Here is a 22,480-nt window from a genome sequence, read left to right as displayed (position 1 = left end):
CAGTGCTCAAGGTGGGACTGACCAGAACTGAACACAGTGCGCAAGGTGGGACTGACCGGAACTGGACACAGTGATCAAGGTGGGTCTGACCAGAACTGGACACAGTGCTCAAGGTGGGACTGACCAGAACTGGACACAGTGCTCAAGGTGGGTCTGACCAGAACTGGACACAGTGCTCACGGTGGGACTGACCGGAACTGGACACAGTGCTCAAGGTGGGACTGACCAGAACTGGACACAGTGCTCAAGGTGGGACTGACCAGAACTGGACACAGTGCTCAAGGTGGGACTGACCAGAACTGGACACAGTGCTCAAGGTGGGACTGACCAGAACTGGACACAGTGCTCAAGGTGGGACTGACCAGAACTGGACACAGTGCTCACGGTGGGTCTGACCAGAACTGGACACAGTGCTCAAGGTGGGACTGACCGGAACTGGACACAGTGCTCAAGGTGGGTCTGACCAGAACTGGACACAGTGCTCAAGGTGGGTCTGACCGGAACTGGACACAGTGCTCAAGGTGGGACTGACCAGAACTGGACACAGTGCTCAAGGTGGGTCTGACCAGAACTGGACACAGTGCTCAAAGTGGGACTGACCAGAACTGGACACAGTGATCAAGGTGGGATTGACCAGAACTGGACACAGTGCTCAAGGTGGGTCTGACCAGAACTGGACACAGTGCTCAAGGTGGGACTGACCAGAACTGGACACAGTGCTCAAGGTGGGTCTGACCAGAACTGGACACAGTGCTCAATGTGGGTCTGACCAGAACTGGACACACTGCTCAAGGTGGGTCTGACCAGAACTGGACACAGTGCTCAAGGTGGGTCTGACCAGAACTGGACACAGTGAACAAGGTGGGACTGACCGGAACTGGACACAGTGCTCAAGGAGGGTCTGACCAGAACTGGACACAGTGCTCAAGGTGGGACTGGCCAGAACTGGACAGAGTGCTCAAGGTGGGTCTGACCGGAACTGGACACAGGGCTCAAGGTGGGACTGACCGGAACTGGACACAGTGCTCAAGGTGGGTCTGCCCAGAACTGGACACAGTGCTCAAGGTGGGACTGGCCAGAACTGGAGACAGTGCTCAAGGTGGGTCTGACCAAGACTGGACATAGTGCTCAAGGTGGGACTGACCAGAACTGGACACAGTGCTCAAGGTGGGTCTGACCAGAACTGGACACAGTGCTCAAGGTGGGTCTGACCAGAACTGGACACAGTGCTCAAGGTGGGACTGACCAGAACTGGACACAGTGCTCAAGCTGGGTCTGACCAGAACTGGACACAGTGCTCAAGGTTCGTCTGACCAGAACTGGAGACAGTGCTCAAGGTGGGACTAACCAGAACTGGACACAGTGCTCAAGGTGGGACTGACCAGAACTGGACACAGTGCTCAAGGTGGGACTGACCAGAACTGGACACAGTGCTCAAGGTGGGTCTGACCAGAACTGGACACATTGCTCAAGGTGGGTCTGACCAGAACTGGACACAGTGCTCAAGGTGGGTCTGACCAGAACTGGACACAGTGCTCAAGGTGGGTCTGACCAGAACTGGACACAGTGCTCAAGGTGGGACTGACCAGAACTGGACACAGTGCTCAAGGTGGGACTGACCAGAACTGGACACACTGCTCAAGGTGGGTCTGACCAGAACTGGACACAGTGCTCAAGGTGGGTCTGACCAGAACTGGACACAGTGAACAAGGTGGGACTGACCGGAACTGGACACAGTGCTCAAGGTGGGTCTGACCAGAACTGGACACAGTGCTCAAGGTGGGACTGGCCAGAACTGGACACAGTGCTCAAGGTGGGTCTGACCAGAACTGGACACAGTGCTCAAGGTGGGACTGGCCAGAACTGGACACAGTGCTCAAGTTGGGACTGACCAGAACTGGACACAGTGCTCAAGGTGGGTCTGACCAAGACTGGACATAGTGCTCAAGGTGGGACTGACCAGAACTGGACACAGTGCTCAAGGTGTGTCTGACCAGAACTGGACCCAGTGCTCAAGGTTCGTCTGACCAGAACTGGAGACAGTGCTCAAGGTGGGACTGACCAGAACTGGACACAGTGCTCAAGGTGGGTCTGACCAGAACTGGACACAGTGCTCAAGGTGGGACTGACCAGAACTGGACACAGTGCTCAAGGTGGATCTGACAAGAACTGGACACAGTGCTCAAGGTGCGACTGACCAGAACTGGACACAGTGCTCAAGTTGGATCTGACAAGAACTGGACACAGTGCTCAAGGTGGGAATGACCAGAACTGGACACAGTGCTCAAAGTGCGGTCTGACCAGAACTGGACACCGTGCCCAAGGTGGGTCTGACCAGAACTGGACACAGTGCTCAGGGTGTGACTGACTAGAACTGGACACAGTGCTCAAGGTGGGTCTGACCGGAACTGGACACAGTGCTCAAGGAGCTGTCTGACCAGAGACCCTGTACAGTGTGACCGTTATCCCCTCTGACTTTTATTCTACTGTTCTAACGATGCTGTTCAACATATTACGGGCTTTGTTCACTGTTCCTCTGCATTGGTTGGACATGTTGGCTGTCCATTCGACGGAGACTCCTAGGGCTCGTTCAGCATCATCCTTATCTGTTTTAATACCATTCATGAAGTATGTGTTTTATCTACTTTTCCTTCCTGTTTACTGTACCTTACGCTGTAAATTCCACCTTCCGTTGTTCTGCACACTTGCAAATTATGTCCACCTCATTCTATCATTTCAGAGCTGCCCCCTCCAACTCCCGAGCTCCTCCTAGTTTGATATCATCATCAAATTCGACCAGTTTACATTGAGTTTCTGCATCCAAGCCATTGACGCAAGTTAGAGACAGTAATAATCCCAGCACTGAGCCCTAGGGCACCCCACTCAGTACTTCCGTCCACCTCTAAGAAGTACCACCTGACAGCCAAGGGAAATCTCACAGATCTGTAAAATGGCAGGCTGTCTCGAGTTATGTTGGTCTCCTACCCTCGAACAGGTGCCCAGCTCTTTGCTGTAAAGTGCTGATAAAGGGCCTGTGAAGGAAGTAAGTATTCAGAGGGGAATCATGGAAGCTCATGTAATGGGAGTGGTCTTTATTAAGCCAAGTGCATTGTAACACAGCGCTGATACCTCCCACGTGTTCTTCTCCAGCTAGTAATAGTGCTAAGGGCCGCTCCACGGCCCAAAGTTCCTGGGATGGGTCTTTACTCTTCCACCCCTCTGCCCCAATCAAAATTTACATGTCCTGGCCTGCTCGAATGGACAGGCCATGTTTGAATGTGACCTGATTGGACCAAACCAGATCTGATCAATTAGGACAAAATGTTCCTCGTGAATCAGTGCTTATGGTGCCTGTACCCAACGCGAGGCACAGCCTGTACCCAGTGCGGGGCGGTGCCTGTACCCAGCGCGAGGCAGTGCCTGTACCCAGCGCGAGGCGGTGCCTGTACCCAGCACTGGGCGGTGCCTGTACCCAGCACTGGGCGGTGCCTGTACCCAGCACTGGGCGGTGCCTGTACCCAATGTGGGCCAATGCCTGTACCCAGCACGGGGCGGTGCCTGTACCCAGCGTGGGGCGGTGCCTGTACCCAGCGCGGGGCGGTGCCTGTACCCATCGCGAGGTGGTGCCTGTACCCAGCGCAGGGCGGTGCCTGTACCCAGCACGGGGCGGTGCCTGTACCCAGCGCGAGGCAGTGCTTGTACCCAGTGTGGGGCGGTGCCTGTACCCAGCACTAGGCGGTGCCTGTACCCAGCGCGAGGCGGTGCCTGTACCCAGCGCGAGGCGGTGCCTGTACCCAGTGCAGGGTGGTGCATGTACCCAGCACGGGGCGGTGCCTGCACCCAGCGCAGGGTGGTGCCTGCACCCAGAGCGAGGCGGTGCCTGTAACCAGCACAAGGTGGTGCCTGTACCCAGCGCAGGGTGGTGCCTGTACCCAGTGCGAGGCAGTGCCTGTACCCAACACGGGGCGGTGCCTGTACCCAGCATGGGGCGGTGCCTGTACCCAGTGTGAGGCGGTGCCTGTACCCAATGCGAGGCACAGCCTGTACCCAGCGCGAGGCGGTGCCTGTACCCAGCGCGAGGCGGTGCGTGTACCCAGAGCGAGGCGGTGCCTGTACCCAGCGTGAGGCGGTGCCTGTACCCAGCGCAGGGCGGTGCCTGTACCCAGCATGGGGCGGTGTCTGTACCCAGCGCGGGGCGGTGCCTGTACCCAGCATGGGGCGGTGTCTGTACCCAGCGCGGGGCGGTGCCTGTACCCAGTGCGAGGCGGTGCCTATACCCAGCGCGAGACGGTGCCTGTACCCAGCGTGGGGCGGTGCCTGTACCCAGCACGAGGCGGTGCCTATACCCAGCATGAGACGGTGCCTGTACCCAGCGCGGGGCGGTGCCTGTACCCAGTGCGAGGCGGTGCCTATACCCAGCGCGAGACGGTGCCTGTACCCAGCGCGAGACGGTGCCTGTACCCAGCACGAGGCGGTGCCTATACCCAGCACGAGGCGGTGCCTGTACCAAGCGTGAGGCGGTGCCTGTACCCAGCGCGAGGCGGTGCCTGTAGCCTTCACTTCCCCTCTCCTGAATTTGCTGGCTCTGGCGGGGGGTCGGTATTGTTCCACGATGACTGGGCCCTCTCCGATCCTTCACTCATGCGGCCATTCTTAATGCGAGAGTCTAAACAGTGAAGATCACAGGTTATTGAACCATTGGAATTTTTACAGCGAAGCCCAAGCCCATGCTATCACACATGCACCTTTCCGATGGGGGCACTGGATAGCAATCAGAGCAGCGACCCTGGCTGAGCTATCCTCTCCCTAACCCGGGGGTTTGGACAGTGATGCAAGAGCAGGATCACGTTGTGCACGAAGCTCTGCCAGTTGCTCGAGCTCATGCTGTGAGATTCGGAGCTTGAGGAGCGGCTGGAGTCACTGCAGTGCATCAGGAAGTTCGAGAGTTTCCTGGAAGTGGGTCACCCTACTGCCACAGAAGGTGCAGGAGGTGAGGGAGTGGGTGATCACCAGACAGGGTAGGAGGAAGACTCAGGTAGCGCAGGAATCCCCCAAGCCAGTGGCACTCGCTAACCGGTTTTCAGTTTTGAATACCAGGGAGGGTGACGACTCCTTGGAAGAATGCAGTAGGAATTAAACCCCTGGCACCACGAGAGATTTGACTGCACACAGGGGAAAAAGAAAGAGCAGAAATGCAGTAGTCATAGGGGATTCCATAGCTAGCAGCATAGACAGGCATTTCTGCAACCACAAACATGATTCCCGAATGGTATAAGAACATAAGAATTAGGAGCAGGAGTCGGCCATACGGCCCCTCGAGCCTGCTCCGCCATTCAATAAGATCATGGCTGATCTTCGAGCTCAACTCCGCCTGATCTCCATATCCCTTGATTCCCCATGAGTCCAAAAATCTATCGATCTCAGCCTTGAATATACTCAAAGACTCAGCATCCACAGCCCCCTGGGGCAGAGAATTCCAAAGATTCACCACCCCCTGAGTGAAGAAATTCCTCCTCATCTCGCTCTTAAATGGCCGACCCTGTATCCTGAGACTATGTCCCCTAGTTCTAGACACTCCAGCCAGGGGGAAACAACCTCTCAGCATCTACCCTGTCAATCCCCCTCAGAATCTTGTATGTTTTAATGAGATCACTTCTCATTTTTCTAAACTCCAGAGAGTATCGGCCCATTCTACACAATCTCTCCCATTGTACTTTCCTCAAGGTCTCATGCAGGTCTTTTACGAACCTGTCCCGGTTGACCTCCCTCATTTGGGCTTCGGTCAGGACCGGTACCAACACGTGAGTCGGGGTCCTCACCGCCCTACCGGTCATCAGCTCATACGGAGAGTGCCCTGCGCTTTTGGAGAGGCTAGCCCGGATATTCATGAGAACTAGAGGCAGGACCTCGTCCCATTTCTTTGGGTACCCCCCTATCTCCTTCCTAAGCCTTTCCTTTAAGGTCCGGTTCATCCTTTCCACTATTCCCGATGATTGGGGGTTGTGGGCCACATGCCATTTTCCCTGCATCCCTAAAGGTTTCAGGGTGGTCTGCAAGACTTGTCCTGTGAAATGGCTCCCCTGATCTGATTCCACCACCTGGGGCAATCCCCATCGGGAGAATACAACCCTTACTAGGATCTTAGCCGTGTTTAACGCTGTGGCTGTTCGACAAGGGAAGGCCTCAACCCACTTAGAGAAAACATCCACCAACACCAGACAATACTTGTTGTCTGCTTTTGTGGTGGGCAGGGGCCCAATGAAGTCTATTTGTATAGAATAGAGGATCTAAGGATCCTTATCTGAGGAAGGAGTGCAGCGAAGATTCACCAGGCTGATACCTGGGACGGCAGGAATGACGTATGAGGAGAGATTGGGTCGATTGGGCTTGTACTCGCTGGAGTTTAGAAGAATGAGAGGGGATCTCATTGAAACTTATAAAATTCTAACAGGATTAGACAGACTAGATGCAGGAAGGATGTTCCCGATGGTCGGGGAGTCCAGAACCAGGGGTCACAGTCTAAAGATAAGGGGTAAGCCATTTAGGACAGAGATGAGGAGGAATTTCTTCACCCAGAGAGTGGTGAACCTGTGGAATTCTCTGCCACACAAGGCAGTTGAGGCCAATTCATTAAATATATTCAAGAAAGAGTTGGATATATTTCTTAAGGCTAAAGGGATCAAGTGATATGGGGAGAAGGCAGGGACAGGGTACTGAATTTGGATGATCAGCCATGATCTCATTGAATGGCGGAGCAGGCTCGAGGGGCCGAATGTCCTACTCCTGCTCCTATCTTCAATGTTTCTATGTTTCTATGAATGCCATGGTCCCTCTACCCTCCTAATCTGTCCCAACGGTGCCTTTCTACGGTGGGGTTCTAGATTATTCGCAGCGCACACTAGGCACTCACTGCAATATTCCTTCACCTCTTCCCTGAGATGAGGCCACCAACCCACCTCCTCCACTTTCTTCCAGGTATTTTCCGGCCCTGGCTGTCCAGCTCCCGGACCCCCGTGAGCTAGCTGTATAAATTCCTCCTGGTACTGTGTGGGCACGATCCACCTTTCCCCTTTAAACAACATCCCCTCTTTGACCACTATATCTGCTGCTCCAAAAGGACCATCAATTGGTTCCCCTTCTACCCTTTTCTTAATCACGGTTTTTAAAACCGTATCTTGTGCTTGAACCTGGGTCAGGCCTGGGGGCAACTTCACCTCCTGTGGGCCCTCCATATCCCTTATGGCCGCGATCTGTCCAGATCGGTACGGGTCCCAAAGTACTCCCTCCCTGGCCCCTTTTTTGCCAACTCGTCGGCCTTCTGGTTACCTTTCCATTTAGACTCGGTTTTTGAGTGCGCCTTTACTTTTTCAATGTAATGCTCCCCTTTATTGCCCGTAACGCCCAGGATTGTGTTCAGCAGTGGGGCGATTACTGACGGTTTCCCGTCGGCGGACTTGAATTCTCGTCTAGCCCATATTGCCAGATACTCAGTGCAAGAATTGCACGTGAATATCGAGTCTGAGCATATTGTGTAGGGGGTTGGGAATTCATCGGGATGCCTGACCACATAAGCTACAGCCGCCAGCTCAGCCTGCTCTGCGCTCAGTGTGCTGGGGAGTTTGATGGCTTTCTCTATTCCCAGCCCCTGGGTCATAAATCCCACACCCTGTCCTACACTCTCCATTTGTCACCGAGCTGGACCCACCCGCATATATATCTCTCCCTGTCGGATGTTGCCCGGCCCGGAATCCCACGTTTACATCCCATACCCCTTCTATAGTGCACACATGATTCGTCCCTGGATAAATCATGTTCAAGGCCAGCTTAGGTTCCGCCAATCTTTCCACCCTCAGGTTCATCTGGGAGAGAAGCAATGTCCAGTGGGCAATACGACTGCTACTCACTGTCCCATCTTTTATCCTCCCGTCCAATAGCATCTGTGTTGGGGTATGACATGTCAGTAAGGTTATTAAAGATGACCCCGTAAATAATTGGAAACGTTTGACGGACCAATAGCTCGCCAAAAGGTGTCTTTCACAGTTGGAGTAACCCCTCTCCACATCTGTCAGGACTCGGGAGGCATAAGCCACTGGCCTCAACTTGTCATGTCGTTCTTGGAGCAACACTGCACTCAAACTATCCCCAGTAGCTGCTACCTCCAGATCAAAATCTTTGTTCCTGTTTATTGCTCCTGGTGCGGGTGCAGTTTGTAAATTTTCCTTTAGGTGAGTAAATGCCTCCTTACAACTCTCATCCCAATACCATCCTACTCCTTTCCTAAGGAGTCTAAGCAAAGGGGCTGCCGTGGCTGCATAGTCTTCAATAAAATCCCTGCAGTACCCTGTCATTTTTAATGTGGAAGCAAATCATCCTCGGTTCCGAGGGACTGCCTAAGAAGAAGAAGAAGTTTCTCTCTTAACTCGTTGTGTTTTTTCTGATTCACACATTCCTGAATCAAGTTTATCACTTCTTCAACGGGACTCGGTCTCCTTTGGTTAAACGTTCCATCAATAATACCTGGACTTCCTCCGCACAAGCGCCTCTGTCTAATTTACTCTGATATGCATTAATAAAAATTTTACTAACCATTTGGTGAATTTCCTAACAGACCTCTAACATCAATAACTATCGGCGCGCAATTCTCGGGCACTCCCCACTCCCTGCGGGGTTTATCCCTCCTCAAGGGTAGCAGCTGATCAGGAAGCTACTTTTGAGGTCCGATCTATTACACAATACTAGCCACTTTGTCTTGTCCCATCTGGGGTACCAATTGTAAGATCTTAATGATCTCTCAGAGTTCTTGGACAAGACACCAATAGGCAGCAGTTAGTATGTTTGAGCAATAGATCAAGATTTATTAAGCTTACAGCGTAATATACTTAACATTAGGCGATAGTTTTAATGAGTAGCTCACAGCCCTTGGTCTCATAGAAACATAGAAGATAGGAGCAGGAGTCAGCCATTCGGCCCCTCGAGCCTGCTCCGCCATTCAATGAGATCATGGCTGATCATCTAAATTCAGTACCCTGTCCCTGCCTTCTCCCCATATCCCTTGATCCCTTTAGCCTTAAGAAATATATCTAACTCCTTCTTGAATATATTTATATGATCTCTGGAACCTGTCGGACACAGATGACGTTTTCTTAAGTCTGTTCCTTTGTTCTCGCAGTAAGTCTGTGTAAAGTTGTTATTTGAGTATCGAGGTTTTAACCCTTTTCTCATCAAAGGTTGGGTTGGCCAGTGTCCATATATGGGCCTAGAAATTCATTATAGCCACTTTTGGGGCGGTAAAGTCGGGCGGCCGCTAAAGTTTGCGGCCGGCGCAAATTCGAGGCCACTTCGCCAATATTCATTAGCTTCGCCTTAAGAGTTTGCTTGAGCGCTAAAACTGGCGATGCACGGCTCTCTTTAGGCGCTAAGCTGGAGGTGCTGAGCGATACCGCCGAGGCCGGGCGCAGCGCAGGTGCGGCCATTTCTTGATTGACAGCAGACACCCTGGCGCCGGCCAGCTCTTAAGGGGGAAGGGTCGACTTGGTCTGCTGCCACGCCCTGGACACTGGAGCCCTCCAGCTAGGCCTGAACACTGCTGCTGGACCCAAATAGCGCCTCAAAGTATGGAGAAGGCCCGTGAACGAGCGCAGCGCTTCTCAGAGCATGATCTGAGGGTGCTGGTTAGCGCTGTGGAGAAGAGACGCCATATTTTGTTCCCAGACAATGGGAGGAAGCCGCCGGCCCGCGTCTACCAGAAAGCCTGGAAGCATGTCGCCACCAGGGTGACATCCAACAGTGAGGTCCCCAGGAGCGCTGTACAATGCCGCAAAAAGCTCAATGACCTCGCCAGGATTGTCAGGGTGAGTACCCTTTCCAGTGTCCTCCTCATCCTTGCATGTGCACCTCACATTATGGGCAAAGGGACCTGAAAGCCCTAATGGCCAGCCCTCATGCAGCAGCTATGGGACAGTCATGAGCATCAATTGCACATTGTGCACTTAACACACTGGCCAGGCTATTCGACCATGGGAAGCAGTGCACACAAGATCAGGGCTACACACTGGCCAGGCTATTCCACCATGGGAGGCAGTGCACACAAGATCAGGGGTGCACACCGGCCAGGCTATTCCACCATGGGAGGCAGTGCACACAAGATCAGGGCTACACACTGGCCAGGCTATTCCACCATGGGAGGCAGTGCACACAAGATCAGGGCTACACACTGGCCAGGCTATTCCACCATGGGAGGCAGTGCACACAAGATCAGGGCTACACACTGGCCAGGCTATTCCACCATGGGAGGCAGTGCACACAAGATCAGGGCTACACACTGTACTTAGAGGCCGTCCTTTCTCTTGCAGGCCAAGCTGGCCAATAATAAGAGGAGCCGGACTGTGACCGGGGGAGGCGGACCCCAGATCCAGCCGCTCACCGAGCTGCAACAGCGCGTGGAGCGCATCATGGGTGCCCGGGTGATTGGCCCCGTTGCATCTGGAGATGCCGACCCTGTTCTGGGCACCAATGGTAAGGACATCACCTTTTGGACCTCTCTCGTCCCACTTGCGCATCAGATCTACATCCTTTGCCACTGTCCGACCAATGCGTTGAATGCCACCACTCATGCATCCCTCGCTGACGCCCTCTCCTCACTCTAAAGCTACTCTTGTGCCTTCCTGCTTTCAGATGGTGAGGAGGAGGTCCCTGAAGTTGCCAGTGACAGCCCCTCAGAAGAGGAGGAGGAGGAGAAGCAAGAGGAAGGCGGCCCATCAGGGGACCCCTCAGCCGTGGCAAGCCATGCCACTGTAGGGGAGACGTCTTCCCTGGAGGGGAGCGTGGGGGAAGTGTCGGAGGGGAGTGTAGCTCCTGGGACCAGCGGCCTGCAGAAACGCGGGAGGGGGGTGGAAGCTCAGCGGCCTTCTCCCCAGAGGGGGGAAGGGTCGGAGGGGAGTCCAATTGCTGGGCCCAGCGGCGTCCAGCAACGCAGGAAGGGTCGGCCAGTTCGGCGGCCTTCTCCCCAGAGGGAGAGTCCGGCCTCCAGTCCGGAGACGGTCAACGCCGAGGAGATGCGCCGCCTCGAGGACATGTCCGCGGACTCGGAGCACCGGCACACGGAGCTCATGGGGGTAGTGGGACGGATGCCTGAGGCCATCGAGTCCCTGTCTCGGAGTGTCACCGAATTCGGGGCCTCTCTGGCAGCGACTGGCCAGGTGATCAGTGGTGCCGTGCAGTCACTGGCTGCTCTGATGCGGTCACAGAACAGGGCAACACGGGCACTCACTGCTGCCACACTCGCTGTGTCAGCCCGGCATCGCCAGGGCACCCGGCGCGCTGCAGCAGCACAGCGGTCTGTCCCTCGGCAGATTGCTGCGCATGCTGCAGTGCTGGCCTGGGCGAGTGCCAGTGTCTCAGGTGACCAGTGAGCACCTGCCATCCGCCAGCTTGCCCCCATTCCTCCAGCCGCCACTCCCCCAGTGGAGCTGCCACGAGCTGCTGCAGCGACTGATGCTGCCCAGCCACAGCTGCAGCATTCACCAGCCGGCCCCTCGAGGGCCAGACCTCGTCTAGGCCGACCCCCAAGGGCATCTGCCGTCACGACATGTGCCCCTCAGGAGCCGTCCCCCAGCCTTGCAGCAGCCACTGGCCTCACTTTGAGGAGGAGCAGCAGGGCGTCCAGGGGCCGGCAAAGTTTGCAGAAGGCATCGCCCTCGCGGGACACAAAGTAGAGGGGGTGTCCAAATGTTGTGTTTTTTGGAATGGTTGTTTTTTGAAGGCCGAGGATGAGGCCATTTTTGTTTACATCTTTTGTTAATCCTCCCCAGGTTGTGGGAGTGAGTCATGTGTGTGAGTGTTTTTTGGGGGTTTCGTGTGTTCTTGGTTTTCATGTGGGAAGGGCCCTGAGTTTGTACAATAAACCATTTTATTTATTCACATTGTCCATGTTTGATCTTTGAAGTGTTTGTTGCCTTAACCGGCTGAGGGCTTGCGGAGCGGCTGCAATCATGTTCTATCATTGGCACAAGCCATTCCCTGACAGGGGGCCTAGAAGTGACGTTCAATAAGCCACCGACGGGCGGCCCTTGGACCTTCTGCCTCCCTCCTGGGCTGGTACTCCTCGTCCTCCTCCTCCTCATGCTCCTCCTGCTCCTCCTCCTGAGGTGGTGGTCCAACGTGAGGTGGCAGTGCCTGAGTCCTGCGGATAGCCAGGTTGTGCAGCATGCAGCAAACGACGACGAATTGGGAGACTCGCTCCTGCGAATACTGGAGGGCTCCCCCGGAGCGATCCAGACAGCGGAACCGTTGCTTCAGGACGCCGATTGTTTGTTCGATGAGGTTCCTGGTCGCTTGATGGCTCTCGTTGTATGCCTCTTCAGCAGGGGTCGTGGGCGCGCGGAGCGGGGTCATGAGCCAGGTACACAAAGGATAGCCTTTGTCCCCGATAAGCCATCCTCTTGGGTGAGGCTGTGCCTGGAAGATGTCAGCCACAGTAGTCTGTCGCAGGATAAAGGCATCGTGGCTGCTGCCTGGAAAGCGGGCATTGACAGCTAGGATGCGCTGCCTGTGGTCACACACCAGCTGTACATTGAGGGAATGGTAGCCCTTCCGGTTGCGGTAATCCTCGGGATGGTCCAGAGGTGCCCGCAAAGCCACATGCGTGCAGTCAATGGCGCCCTGCACCATGGGGAAGTCCGCAATTCTTGCAAATCCCACTGCACGCTGCTGCTGCCTCTCCAGGGTCATGGGGAAGGAGATGAATTGGCGTCTCCTTCTGAAAAGGGCATTGGTGACCTGGTGGATGCAGCAATGCACGGCAAACTGGGATATGTTAGCAATGTCCCCAGCAGCTGATTGGAAGGAGCCGGTGGCATAGAAGTTCAGAGCCACCGTCATCTTCACTTCCACCGACAGAGACGTCCTGCACCTCAGCTGTGGACGCAGATCTCTGTGAAGCAGCTGGCAGATCTCTGCAACCACCTCCCTTCTGAATCGCAGCCTCCTAACACATTGCGCGCCAGTCATGTTGAGATACGAGACCTGCTGGCGGTATTGCCTGAGTGGGTAAGGCCCATGTTGCCGACGCCTGTTGCCCCCTCTGCGTCTAGCCAGGGCTGCCCCTCTCACACAGCGTCTGCGAGCCCTTCCGACATAATCCTGAAACTCAGCATTGGCACCCCATGCAGCCACCATAATATGCTGGCAAACAATGAGATATCAGTGAAGGCGAATTGCAAAGCTCTGGCCTGAAGCCAAAAATACCTGTCCTAGTGTTGGGCCAAAGCAGTAAGCTCCCTTCCTTGTTTTTTTTCAAAAAATCCGTTGCACAAGTGATACGCTTATCAATTACTTCATAAAAGGTGATGAGTCGAAGAAGAGATGATGAGTCGAAAGAAGAGATGAATAAGGCTTTTATTAGCTAAGAAGAGACCATGCTTCTTCGTGAGTGACTGAACAAGTCTGAACGAAACCCACACAGTGGTGGGTGGAGTCAGCTGAGGCATGCCTCCATACACAGCGCCACCCAGAGGTGGCAATATACAATACAGTGGTTTACCACATTCACCCCTTGTTTAATGTGAAGTCCGGCGGGGTGAAGGGTACTACAAGTTAAGTCTATCAGGAGGCCTTGTCTGACGTCCTGATCGTCGTGGTGGCGGCGGTGGTGTTGCAGCATCCGACGTCGGGTCTGGTGTCTGGGTGGTTGGCGAAGATTCCTGGGGCTTTGGCATGCCGTCTGCAGGGGTTGGGTTGGGAGGGGTGGTGGGGGATAACAGTGGTAAGGGGGATAACGGTGGTAAGGGGGATAACGGTGGTAATTCAGGGGTACCCGAGGGTGCGAGATCTCGTATGGAGACCGTGTCCTCCCGCCCGTCTGGGTATGTCACCCAGGCATACTGGGGGTTGGCGTGTAGGAGGTGCACCCGCTCGACCAGGGGGTCCGTTTTATGCGTCCTCACGTGCCTCCGCAGTAGGACGGGCCCAGGAGAAGTCAACCATGCCGGTAGCGAGGTTCCCGATGTAGACTTCCGGGGGAAAACGAACATTTTCTCATGAGGGGTCGCATTAGTGGCAGTACAAAGCAGTGACCGAATGGAGTGAAGCGCTGCAGGGAGGACCTCCTGCCAGCGGGAGGTCGGAAGGCCCTTAGATTTTAGTGCTAAGAGGACTGCCTTCCAAACCGTCGCGTTCTCCCTTTCCACCTGGCCGTTCCCCCGGGGGTTGTAACTGGTGGTCCTGCTCGTGGCGATACCTCTTGTTAGCAGGTACTGCCGAAGTTCGTCGCTCATGAACGATGAGCCCCTGTCGCTATGTATATAGCTGGGGAACCCGAACAGAGCGAAGATGTCATTCAGACACTTGATGACCGTGGTACTGGTCATGTCTGGGCAAGGGATGGCAAAGGGGAAACGGGAGTACTCATCAACTATGTTGAGGAAGTACACATTGCGGTCAGCGGAGGGGAGGGGCCCTTTAAAATCGACGCTCAGGCGTTCGAAGGGGCGGGTGGCCTTGATCAGGCTTGCTCTGTCCGGCCTATAGAAGTGCGGTTTGCACTCGGCGCAGATTTGGCAGCTCTTGGTCATGGTCCTGACCTCCTCGATGGAGTAGGGCAGGTTACGGGATTTGATCAAATGGAAAAACCTGGTGACCCCCGGGTGGCAGAGGTCATTGTGGAGGGACTGCAGCCTATCACTCTGCGCGTTGGCGCATGTACCACGTGATAGGGCATCTGGGGGCTCATTGAGTTTCCCTGGCCGATACAAGATATCATAATTGTAGGTGGAGAGTTCGATTCTCCACCTCAAGATCTTGTCGTTCTTGATTTTACCCCTCTGCTTATTATTAAACATAAAAGCTACTGAACGCTGGTCAGTGAGCAGGGTAAAATTTTCAGTTTGTGATCCTCCTCTGTAACCTGTGAGATTGCGAGGAAGGATTCAAAGCAGCTCAGCCAGTGTTCAAACTTGGCTGATGCACCCACATCTTGAGGGTCGAGGTCCAGGCGTGGTGGTCTGAGGGCTCTCAGCAATGTCTGCTGTATCCGTTGCTGTTGTTGCTCCTCAGGTGTCGCCATTTAACTTTTAGCTAATAAAATTGATACGCTTATCAATTACTTCATAAAAGGTGATGAGTCGAAGAAGAGATGATGAGTCGAAAGAAGAGATGAATAAGGCTTTTATTAGCTAAGAAGAGACCATGCTTCTTCGTGAGTGACTGAACAAGTCTGAACGAAACCCACACAGTGGTGGGTGGAGTCAGCTGAGGCATGCCTCCATACACAGCGCCACCCAGAGGTGGCAATATACAATACAGTGGTTTACCACAACAAGAGTGATTGCTGCAAAATGGCTGCACTTTATAGTGCAGGGTAAGTGCCCTTTAATTTGCGCTCCCTGCGGCCCGCTTCGGCTGTGCACCGTTCCACTCCACAGTCGTTAGGGGCGCCCGGCGCACAATGGGCCGGCGCGACTGAAGTTCCGGTTTGGGGCGCACAAAGGGCGTTGCACGAGGAAATGACGCACGCAAAGACTTTGCGCCGGCGCTAAATGTCTACTGAAGTTGGGGCGAGGTCGCGCTGCGCCCGGGCGCTAAGCGCCTAGCGCTCGAGATCTACTCCTCCTAAGGCGCTAACGGCTGGCGCAGCCAACTGAATTTCTAGGCCAGAGTGTCTGGGACACATTAATGATTAACCCGCATGGGGTCTTTGCTGTCAGAGAAGGAAAACGACAAAGTCCAAAGTGCCGTTTGCCCCACTCAGTGTGACCTTGAAATATTGTGTCCAGGCTGATGATCTGTTCTCACCATATGATCCTTCCCCCCACATTGACCTTTCTGAGCTCCAGCCAGGTGGTTCTAAATACCCAGGTGGCAAAGACAAAAATCTACATTTTCCCAGCCCTGAGGAGACGGGTTTGGAGGCGGGACAGTTGGCAAAATGTTAAAAACTGAGGGCAGTTTCAGAACCCGCATCCGTGCTCAGGAGGCTGGATGAAGAAATTCACCCCTTCCCACAAACAGGGCAGGTGAACGGCCTCTCCCAGTGTGAACCCGCTGGTGTGTCAGCAGGCTGGATGAAGAAATTCACCCCTTCCCACAAACAGAGCAGGTGAACGGCCTCTCCCAGTGTGAACCCGCTGGTGTGTCAGCAGGCTGGATGAAGAAATTCACCCCTTCCCACAAACAGAGCAGGTGAACGGCCTCTCCCAGTGTGAACCCGCTGGTGTGTCAGCAGGCTGGATGAAGAAATTCACCCCTTCCCACAAACAGAGCAGGTGAACGGCCTCTCCCAGTGTGAACCCGCTGGTGTGTCGGCAGACTGGATGGCCGAATGAATCCTTTCCCACACACGGAGCAGTGGGAGGCATTCAAGGAGGAGATCCGGACAGTTCAGAACAAATATGTGCATTTAATATGTAGGGTAAAGAAAAAAAGGGAGTCGTTTGACAGAAACCGCGAGCTAAATACTGCAGGATCTTTAGCGGAGTACAGAAAGTGCAGGGGTGCAGTGAAAAAAGATGTTAGGAAAGCAAAGGGAGAGCATGAGAAATTCTTGGCAAGACAAATCAAGGATAACCCAAAGGTGTTTTATAAATATATTAAGAGTAAGAGGATAACTAAAGAAAGTATAGGGCCTATTAGAGATCAACAGGGTACTCATTCTGTGGAGGCGGGAGGTGTCGGTAGGTTTCTTAATGATTAGTTTGCGTCTGTTTTCACAACGGAGAGTGGCGATGCAGACATTGCTATCACGGAGGAGGAGTGTGAAATGTTAGATAAAATAAATATACTGAGAGAGGAGATATTAAGGGGTTTAGCAGCTTTAAAAGTGTATAAATCCTCAGGCCCAGATGAAATGCATTCCAAGCTGTTAAGCGAAACAAAAGAGGAAATTGCAGAGCCCCTGACCATCATTTTCTAATCCACTCTGGCTTCAGTTGTGGTGCCGGAGGACTGGAGGACTGCTAATGTGGTACCCTTGTTTAAAAAGAGAGAAAAGGATAGACCGAGTAATTATAGGTCAGTCACCTAACCTCGGTGGTGGGAAAGTTCTTGGAAAGAATTCTGAAGGACAGGAAACATCTTCATTTAGAATGCCACCGATTAATCAAGAATAGTCTACAGGGAGTTATTAAGGGATGGTCGTACCTGACAAACTTGATTGAATTTTTTGAGGTGGTAACAAGGAGGGTAGATGAGGGTAGTGCGTTTGATATAGTGCATATGGCTTTTGATAAGCTTCCACATGGCTGACTGGTCACAAAGTTAAAAGGCCATAGGATCCAGTGCAAAATGTCAATTTGAATTCGAAGCTGAGTCGGAGGCACGAGGTAGGTTGTAATGGTTGATCGGTGTTGTTGTGACTGGAAGGCTGTTTCCAGTGGGGTTCTGCAGGGCTCAGTACTAGGTCCCTTGCTTTTTGTGGTATATATCAATGGTCTAGACTTGAATATAAGGGTTATGGTTAAGAAGTTTGCAGATGATACTAAAATCAGCTGTACGCTTGAAACTGAAGAAGGAAGCTGTAGACTGCAGGAACATATCAATAAATTGGTCAGGTGAGCAGAACATTGGCAATTGGAATTCAATCCGGGGATGTGTGAGGTAATCTAGTTGGGGAGAGCTAACAAGGAAAGGCAATACACTTTAAATGGTAGGACACTGAGTAGTGCAGAGGAACAATGGAACCTTGGAGTGCATGTCCACAGATTCCTGAAGGTAGCAGGCCAGGTAGATAAGGTGCTTGAGAAGGGATACGGAATGCTTGCCTTTATTAGCTGTGGCATAGAATAAAATAGCAGGGGGGGATATCCTTCAACTGTATGAAACACTAGTTAGGCCTCAGCTAGAGTACTGCGTGCAGTTCTGGTCACCACATTACAGGACAGATGTGATTGCACTAGAGAGGGCATGGAAGAGATTTACAAGGATGTTGCCGTGAGTAGAGAATCTTAGCTATGAGGAAAGACTGGATCGGCTGGGTTTGTTTTCTGTTAAACAGAGGAGGTTGAGGCGAGACATTATTGAGGTGTATAAACTCATAAGGAGCCTAGATAAAGTGGATGGAAGGGACCTATATCCCTCAGCACAGCGGTCAGAACCTGGGGGCACTGATTTAAAGGAATTGGTGGAAGGGTTAGAGGGAATTTAAGAGGTAATGCCTTCACCCAGACGGTTGTAGGGGTCTGGAACTCACTACCTGATAGGGTGGTAGAGGCAGGAACCATAACCACATTTAAAAAGTACTTGGATGTACACTTGGGATGTTGTAACCTGCACGGCTGCTGATGTTATGCCCAGTGCCAGCTTCGGGCGCTTGCAGGGCAGGTACAGGACTAGTTAGATAAGAGGCTCCCAGTAATTTCTGATTTTCCTTATTTTTTAGATTGCGTACTATGGAGCTTCATCCCAAATCCTGGAATTCTTTTCTGCTGTCGGCCTCCATTGTGACCCTCACTACAATCCTGCCGACTTTATCTGTGATTATCTCAAATTTCTGACCAGCCTTGAGATGGTACGATATGCCCCTAGATCGAAATGTATCTTCAACTTGCTCACCTTGACGTCGATCGTGGTCCAATTACCTCAACTAGGCTTGTAGTCTCTGCAATATCGAAGATTAAGAGGTTGATTTGATGAAGATAGGAGCAGGAGGAGGCAGTTCAGACCCATCGAGCCTTTTCCGTCATTCAATGAGGTCATGGCTGATCGGTATCCCAATTGAGAACTATGGGCCTTTGCTCCATATCCCTTAATAACTTTGGTTTGCAAAAATCTACCAATCTCGGACGTAACATTAACAATTGACCTAGCATCAATTGCAGTTTGTGGAAGAGAGCTCCAAACTTCTACCACCCTTTGCGTGTTGAAGTGTTTCCTAACTTCATTACTTGAAGATCTGGATCCAACCTTTAGGCTATGTCCCCTACCTCTAGACTCCCCTCCCGCTGACAACCAGCGTAGATGTACCAGAATGACACTTGGACTCCCAGGGTTAAAATACGAGGAGAGATTACACAAACCAGGATTGTAATCCCTGGAATTTCTCTCCATCTATCCTATCAGATCCCCTTAATATCTTGAAAACATCGAACAAGTCACCCCTTAACCTTGTAAATTCCAGGGTATATAAAACTTGTGTGTGTAATCTCCCCATGTAACTTAACCTTTGGATTCCAGATATCATTCTGGTAAATCTACGCTGCACTACCTCCAGGGTAAATATATCCTTCCTACGATGTGAAACATAGAAATATAGAAGATAGGAGCAGGAGTAGGCCATTCGGCCCCTCGAGCCTGTTCCGCCATTCAACGAGATCATGGCTGAACATTCAAATTCAGTACCCTGTCCCTGATTTCTCCACATACCCCTTCATCCTTTTAGCATTAAGAAATATATCTAACTCCTTCTTGAATATATTTAATGAATTGGCTTCAACTGTCTTGTGTGGAAGGGAATTCCACAGGTTCACCACTCTCTGGGCGAAGAAATTTCTCCTCATCTCTGTCCTAACTGGCTCATCCCTTATCCTTAGACTGTGACCCCTGGTTCTTGAAACCCTGCCATCAGGAACACCCTTCCTGCATCTAGTCTGTCTAGTCCTGTTAGAACTTTATGTTTCAATGAGATCACCTCTCATTCTTCTAAACTCCAGCGAATATAAGTCTAATCGACCCATTCTCTCCTCATAAGTCATTCCTGCCAGCCCAGGTATCAGTCTGGTGAATCTTCGCTGCACTTTCTCCATGGCAAGAACATGCTGCCTCAGATAGGTTGATCAAAACTGCACACAATACTCAAGGTGTGGTCTCACCAAAGCCCTGTACAACTGCAGCAAGACATCCTCGCTCCTGCACTGGAATCACCTCGCTATGAAGGCCAACATTCCATTTGCCTTCTTAACAGCCTGCTGCATCTGCATGCTTACCTTCAGCGACAGGTGCACAAGGACACCCAGGTCTCGTTGCACTTCCCCATTTCCCAATCTATTGCCGTTCAGATAGTCATCTGTCTTCCTGTTTTTGCAACCGATGTGGATAACCTCGTATTTATCCACATTATACTGCATTTGCTATGCATCTACCAATCACCTAACCTGCCCAAACCATACTGGAGTTTCTCTACATCCTCCTCACAGCACACACGCCCACTCAGCTTTGTGTCATCTGCAAAATTGGAGATATTACATCTAGTATTCGCTCACCTAGATCATTTATATATATTGTGATTAGTTGGAGTCCTAGCAGCGATCACTACGATGCCCCACTCGTCACTGCCAGCCACTCGGAAGAAGATCAGTTTTTCCAACACTTTGCTTCCTATCTGCCAAACCGTTCTCGAACCAACACAGTATCTTATCCCCAATCCTGTGTGCATGAACTTTGCACGCTAATCTCTTATGCAGGAGCTTACTGAAAGCCTTCTAAAAGTCCAAATACACCACACCACTGGCTCACCCTTATCTATTCTACCAGTTACATCCTCAAAAACTTGCTGTAGGTTATTCAAGCATGCTTTAACTTAAGCAAATCCATGTTGACTTTGTCCGATCCTGTCAGTATTTTCCAAGTGCTCTGCTATTACATCTTTTATAATGGACTCTAGCATTTTCCCCACTACCGATGTCAGGCTTACCGGTCTAGAATTCCCCATTTTCTCTCTTCCACCGTTTTTAAAGAGTGGGGATAGATTAGCTATCCTCCCGTCCATGGGAACTGTTTCAGAGTCTATATAATTTTGGAAGATGACCAGCAATGCATCTACTATTTCTAGGGCCACTTCCTTAATTACCCTTGGATGCAGATTATCAGGCCCTGGGGTCTTATTGGCCTTCAATCCCGTCAATTTCCCTAAATCCATTTCCCTACAAATACTTGTTTCATTCAATTCCTCCCTCTCATTAGACCCTATGTTCCCCGACATCTCTGGTAGGTTATTTCTCTCCTCCTTTGTGAAGACAGAACCAAAGTATGTAATTAATTGTTCTGCCATAACTTTGTTCCCCATTATAAATTCCCCTGATTCTGACTGCAAGGGACCTACTCTTGACTTCTCCAATCTTTTTATCTTCACATATCTATAGAAGCTTTTACAGTCAGTTTTTATGTTCGCTGAGAGCTTACTCTGATACTGTATTTTCCCCCTCTTAAGTAATCCCTCTGTCCACCTTTGCTGAATCGTAAACTGCACCCAATCCTCAGGCTGGTTGCTCTTTCTGACCAATTGATTAGTCCTCTCCTTGGATCTTATGCTATCCCTAATTTCCCTTGTTAGCCACGGTTGTGTCACCATTTTAATATTTTTATTTCAAACAGGGATGAGCAAAATCTGTAGTTTATCCATGCGATCATTAAATGTTTGCCATTGCCTATCCACCGTTAACCCTTTAAGTAACATTCCCCAAACAATCCTAGCCAACTCGCACCTCATACCATCGTAGTTTCCTTTATTTACATGCAGGACCCTAGTCTCTGAGACAAATACTTCACTCTCCACCTTAATGAAGAATTCAATCATATTATGATCGCTCCACACCGAGGGGCCTCGGACAACAATTAATCCTTTCTCGTTACATAATACCCAGTCTAAGATTGCCTGATCTCTAGTTGGTTCCTCGACATATTGGTCCAGGAAACGATCCCGTACACACTCTAGGAATTCCACCTCCACTTTATTGTTACTAAATTGTTTAGCCCAATCTATATTTAGATTAAAGTCACCCATGATAACTGCTGTGTGCTTATTGCATGTGTCTCTAATTTCCCATTTAATGCCATCCCCAACCTCAGCATTACTGTTTGGTGGTCTGTATACAGCTCCTACTAACGTTTTCTGCCCCTTGGAATTTCTCTGCTCTACCCATACAGATTCCACATCATCAGAGCTAATATCCCTCCTTTCTATTGTGTTAACCTCTTCTTTAACCAGCAATGCTACCCCACCATCTTTTCCTTTTTGCCTGTCCTTCCTGAATATTGCATAACCCTGGATGTTGAATTCCCAGCCTTGGTAACCCTGGAGCCATGTCTCCGTTATCCCAATTATATCATATCCGTTTACTTCTACTTGCACAGCTAATTCGTCTGCCATATTACAAATTCTCCTCTCATTAAGACACAAAGCCTTCAGGCTTGATTTTTTTAACACTCTCAGACCTTTTAAAATTATTGATTACTGTGGCCATGTCTGATTTACACCCTTGATTGCTCTGACTTCCACTTTTGCTTTTCTCTTTCCTGTCTTTTGCTTCAATCCTTGCTTCCCTTTCCTCTGTCTCCCTGCACAGTTTCCCAAACCCCTGCCATTTTAGTTTAATCCCTCCCCAAGAGCCTCAGCAAGCAATCCCCCTAGGACATCGGTCCCGGTCCTGCCCAGGTGCAAACCATCCAGTATGTACTGGTCCCACCTCCCCCAGAACCGGTACCAATGTCCCAGGAGTTGGAATCCCTCCCCCTTGCTGCATTCCTCTAGCCAAGTATTCATCTGAAATATCCT

This window comes from Somniosus microcephalus, unplaced genomic scaffold, assembly GCF_052327205.1.
Source record: "Somniosus microcephalus isolate GS21.2 unplaced genomic scaffold, FLI_Smic_1.0 unresolved_chr6, whole genome shotgun sequence".
NCBI lineage: Eukaryota > Metazoa > Chordata > Chondrichthyes > Squaliformes > Somniosidae > Somniosus > Somniosus microcephalus.
The sequence above is the reverse complement of the archived record's forward strand: the minus strand, read 5'-3'. Positions refer to the sequence as shown.